Source organism: Camelus ferus, chromosome 10 (genome assembly GCF_009834535.1).
Source record: "Camelus ferus isolate YT-003-E chromosome 10, BCGSAC_Cfer_1.0, whole genome shotgun sequence".
Lineage (NCBI taxonomy): Eukaryota > Metazoa > Chordata > Mammalia > Artiodactyla > Camelidae > Camelus > Camelus ferus.
The window spans coordinates 21,601,791-21,606,971 of NC_045705.1; the positions used below are offsets into that span (position 1 = coordinate 21,601,791).

At 44.9% G+C, this 5,181-nt stretch overlaps 1 long non-coding RNA gene across 2 annotated transcripts; it reads left to right on the top strand.

Annotated features, from left to right (window-relative positions):
• The first annotated feature begins 534 nt into the window (after positions 1-534).
• On the top strand, positions 535-4,698 carry LOC116666342. Of its 2 annotated transcripts, XR_004323149.1 has the most exons (5): positions 535-637; positions 1,161-1,372; positions 1,818-1,886; positions 2,204-2,261; positions 2,934-4,698. It is a non-coding gene; the product is annotated as an uncharacterized LOC116666342 (long non-coding RNA). The 2 variants fall into 2 exon arrangements; XR_004323148.1 differs by lacking the exon at positions 535-637 and having other exon boundaries at positions 1,016-1,372.
• Positions 4,699-5,181: the final 483 nt, after the last annotated feature.

Here is a 5,181-nt window from a genome sequence, read left to right on the forward strand (position 1 = left end):
AACTTCTGTAGAACAGAACTGTTCTACATCTTTTTTAGTGTATAGTTTTATGAGTTTTGACAAATGCTCGTGTATGTATGCATTTGTCAAAACTCATGAAACTATACACTAAAAAGGGTAAATTTTACTGCATGTAACGTAATTTTTAAACACTAAAAAATAAAGCATGTCTCCTGAATTTTTCTTCAAAAGATTATTACTCTTTCCAATCTCCTGTGCTGTCCTGACTGGACCATGTGTTCCAGCCACCTGTGATGGTAAAGGATTGTTCTTTTAGAACCCCAAGTAGGTCACCGTTTCAGAGAAAAAGGTTTTTTTTCCACTGTGTGAACTTATCTAAAGCAACATTCCATCAAAGCATAAAGATTCCATCTCATCAAATAGCACATTTAATGAATTGCCTTTCCTGAGCGGGATGAAGTAATCCAAAGGGAGGGCCAGCCAGGAAAATCTGGTTTGGGACCTGCCAAGGTTAGTTGGAGCTGAGCTCCGCTCGTGACAAATAGAAGCTGAGCATTTTGCCCACAAGCCTCTGGAGCCTCACCTGAGGCCACTCAGAGGACACCCACAGGAGAGGGAGACAAGCAATCAAACAGCCTGCCAGCTACACTCAGATGCACAGGAAAGAACCCACGAGGTGACCTCATCGTCACAGGAGGGGCGGGGTGGGTGGATTTGCTCCACGCACTTCATCTGAGCTGAGGCGGGGGTGGCGACGGGTGTAGGTTAGATATGCAGAGATGTTGCTTCATAACGGAGGAAAAATGTTCAAAGGGGCCAGAGATAACAAAGCTTGGAGCCCTCCCCCACCCTGTCCCTGGCACCTTCCCCTGCCCTCTGCTTTCTTATCTGTCTTATTCTGCCACCACCTGCCTTTTAGCCATCCTGCAGGTCACTGACTGGACCTGCTTAGGCCAAATGGAATCACTTGACCAGTAGTGAAAGCAGGAAGTCTTTGTTCTTTCCTCTCTTGCTCTGTGTGTGTGTGTGCGCGCGCGTGTGTGCGTGTGTAAAACCTAAGTCAAGATGTGCAGGGATAACCAGAGAAGAGACACCATGTTTCTGGAGGGATCCTGAATCTGCTACAGTGTCTGCTTCAGGAAAAGTGTTGCCTTTGTAGCCAGTGCCTCCGAACACCTTGCCCTCATCTGTCTGCACAGGGGTGGTGTGACTGAGACTGGAAACTGAGGCCAGCTGCTGCCGACAGGGAGCCAGCTGGAAAAGAGGGTGCTCAGAGCGAATCTTCTCAAGGGGACTGGTGGGAGCAGCCCCCAGATGCGGCTGAGGGGAAGGAGCCCGGAGCCACACGGCCGCGCACCTGCGGGGGGAGACTGCTGTCGGCATGTTGGCAGCTGCCAGGCCAGCCTCCGAGGTGTGTGACAACAGGGCTTGCTCTTTCCGGTTACCCATCAGAAATGAGCTCACTGTTTCGGTAACCTTCTCATCCTCCGCATTATCACAGGCGCTCTGTCTGGCTTCTATTTAGTCTGTCCCTGCTGTTTTGTCTCTTTGTGTTTTATGTCACATATATATTTTTTTCAGTCTCCTAAATTTTAGTTTTCTTAATTTTATTTCCTGAACGGAAACCCGAAGACCTTCCATTTCCATGGCTTTATTTTTCTCGTCTGTAAAATGGGGGTAGAGGAAGGGTGCTTCTTTCAGTCAGTTCTGTGTCCAAACAGCAGGAGATTTGGACTCAGAGGGTCTAGATTTCCATGGTTTTTCCCCCCACATATTTATAAAGACCAGTAGGGACTGTGTGCCCCCCATTGAGTCTTTACAGTAACACTATAAGGTATTATTTTATCTTTACATAGGAGATAACTGAGATGCAGAACTTAACAGACTCCCTCCACAACACATAGTTAGTCCAAGACGACAGACAGGTAGGTGGGATTTGAACACCAGGGTTCCTACTCTCTTTTATTTTTAGCTTTGTTGAGATATAACTGACATTTAACATTGTATTAGTCTAAGGTGTACAATGTGTTGGTCTGGTATGGTGTATATATTGTGAAATAATGACCACAATAAGGTTGGTTCACAATCTGTCACCTCACATAGTTACAGTTTTGTGTGTGTGGGAGAGACAATTTTAAAATCTACTGTCTTAGCAACTTTCAAACATACCACACACCATGGTTAGCAACAGTCACCATGCAGTATCTGGAAGAGTTCTCCTCTCTCCCTATGTTTATTGCAGTGTTATTCACCAGAGCTAAGACAGTGTCCATTGATGAATGAATGGATAAGAGAATGAGGTATGTATATACAGTGGAATATTATTCAGCCATGAAAAGAAGGAAATCCTGCCATTTGGGACAACATGGATAATCCTTGAGATCGTTATGCTATGTGAAGTAAGTCAGGCAGAGAAAACGAATACTGTATGATCTCCCTTACATGTGGAATCTAAAATAAATGAACTCATAGAAACAGAGAACAGATTGGTTGTTGCCAGAGGTGGAGGAGCCCGGGAGGGAGGGGTGAAGGAAAAGGTGAAAGAGGTCAAAAGCTACAGACTTCCTAGAGTCACACTCCTAACCAGTCCACTCCACTACTGCAAGGCCAGTTTTACATCTTTTTTGCTATGGGACAGCTGGTGCATCATTTGGACCCTCTGAGCTTAACTGTCCTCATTTGGCAAATGGAGAAAATTATAAGATTCTTGTCAGAAATAACAATTACCTATATGTGAAAGCACTCTAAGTGCTTATTTAGAGCACCCACAATGTCAGCCCTCCATAAAAGATCTTTTTTTTTTTAAAATGGAAGTACTAGGGATTGAACCCTGGGCCTGGTGCATCCTCTGAGCTACGCTGACCCCCAAGAGCTCTCTTTTGATTCTTTGCCTCTTCTCTTCCCTTGTTTCCATGTCGGTGGCCATTTGGATGACAATTACGCCGCCATTCCCTGAGCATTCCACACAACAGGTAAACATCTGGAGCACCGACTACATACTAGGCACTGCACTAAGCACCTTGCATGCTTTTGAAGGAGAGGAGAATTTTGCCACCCCGAAGTGTGTCCATTTGGCATAAGGATTACCTTGAACTGGTTATTTTAAAGAAATTGCAGACACAAGAGAAGCTCTGAAAACCAAGTAGAAGTTACCCTTTTGTAAAAGACACTTAGAAGCGAACTTGCCATTCGTAAGGGTGTATCCATCCTTCTCTGTTCCAGGAAGAGGAGGATGACTAAATCTCTGGAAACTCATATCAATGGAGAAGGCGATGACTTCAAAAAAAAAAAATCTGAATAACAACCTTACTCTCATCTACTTTGTTTTTCCTGGTCACCTCCCATAATTGACTCCCCCACCCCAAACAGCTTCCTTTGTCTTTAGCTGAACATAGTATTTAAGATGATGTCTCTGGCCATTTGGGGGAGTTTCTCAGTTTTCCTGGGTCCCTCCCATGTATACAGGAGGGGTACGTGTTATTGTACTTGTGTTTGTTTTTCTCGTGTTAATCTGTCTTTTTACTACAAGGGTGTCTCTGCCAAGAAACTTGAGGGTAAAGGGAAAATTATTTTTTCTCCCCTATGCTTTGCTTCCTCTGTCTTTAATCTCACAACAATCCTGGGAGGTAGGGGCTACAATTATCCCCATTTCACAGGTGAAGCTGAGACACAAAGAGGTTGAGTAACTCTCCCAAGTTCCCACAGCCAGTTAGGGGTGGAGCCAGTGCTCAGATGAGGTCAGTCTGACCCATTCTGTTACCGAACTGTGCTGTAGCACCAACTAAAGCACGAGGGTGAGGGTGGGGGAAGTTGTGTGGCCAATATTCGAGGCCTCTTGTAAGGTTTTCCCATGAGCAAAAACAAGAATCTAAGGTAGGGAAACAGTCTTAATTTTTTGAAACAAACAACCCTTTCGTCCTTTTCTGGTCATTTGAACTGTTAGTCAACAAGAGGAATTCTCTAAACATCCAGATACAAGCCAAGTAACTCCTACATGAAATTTTGTACACGCACATCCAGATGTGTAAAAATACGGAGAAGAAAATAAGCTAGTTGATTGCTCATAGCCTGTGGCCTATGTCTGAATAAAAAGCAAGGCTGTGAACGCCGCCGCCGCTGTGTTTAGATGTCAGCCCTTCACTTTCAGATCCCTCTTTAGCACTTTGTGTTGCCGGGGGGAAAAGAGAAGCTCCTTAATAAATTGTTTCAGGTGGCAGAGTTTCTCTCAGCCTCTCTTTCCCATCCACCACCAACAACCTGAGTTACTGCATTCTGGAAAGGAAGGAGACAGAGCCAGGGGAGTGGCCCAGGACAGCGACAGGGTGGGCTCTGCTGGGCTCACAGACCCGGGATGCCAGGGAGTGGGGTGGTGGTAGGGGCAGATGTCACATACTTAGCAGTGAGACTCAGGGCCTGTCTCCGGCAGGGTCCAGCCCAAGACATAAGATAGATAACACCCAGCATCAGAGCCTGGCCTGCCTTCCCTAGAGGTCCCTCTCCATCCTCCTCTCTCCGTCCCACCTCCACACACTCTTTCACTAAGCATCCCATAAAGTCTTCCTCCCTACCAATTACTTTCTGCTAAGATGTTCATCTGTGAATTGATTTATGTGAAATAGCGACCTGACAGTGTTTGAATTTTAATAGAGGATTTCTGGAGACCCCAAAGAATTAATCACTGAATTACAGTTCCCCAGAGGGGAAGGGATGGAGCCATCAGCTAATCCAGGGGTTGTAGATTCACATGTCTCCAGGGACAGGCAGTAAATGCAGATGCAAGAAGCAGGCACCTGACAGTAGCGGGTGGTGAAAGATTGTGGCAGAGTAGAGAACCATGCCTGTCTAAAGGCATTTACATCCCAGCATTATAAAACATTCTGCAGGCAAAATAACAGAAAAACAAAGCAAAACAAACAAAAGCAGCTGCACCATAAATGCAATGTGGTATCCTAGCTTGGATCCTAGGACAGAAAAAGAACATCAGTGGAAAAACCAGTGAAATGCAAACAAAGCCTGTAGTTTAGATAATCGTGCTGGATCAACGTTAATTACGTGAATGTATCATATTTGTGTAAGACACAAATATTAGAGGGAGTTGGGCAGGCGGGAATTCTCTGTATTATCTTTGCAACATTTTTATGAATCTAAAAGTATTCCAAAGTGATAAGTTTACTCAAAAAAAAAAAAAACCCCAAACCCAGCTACATCCATAAGTGGGAT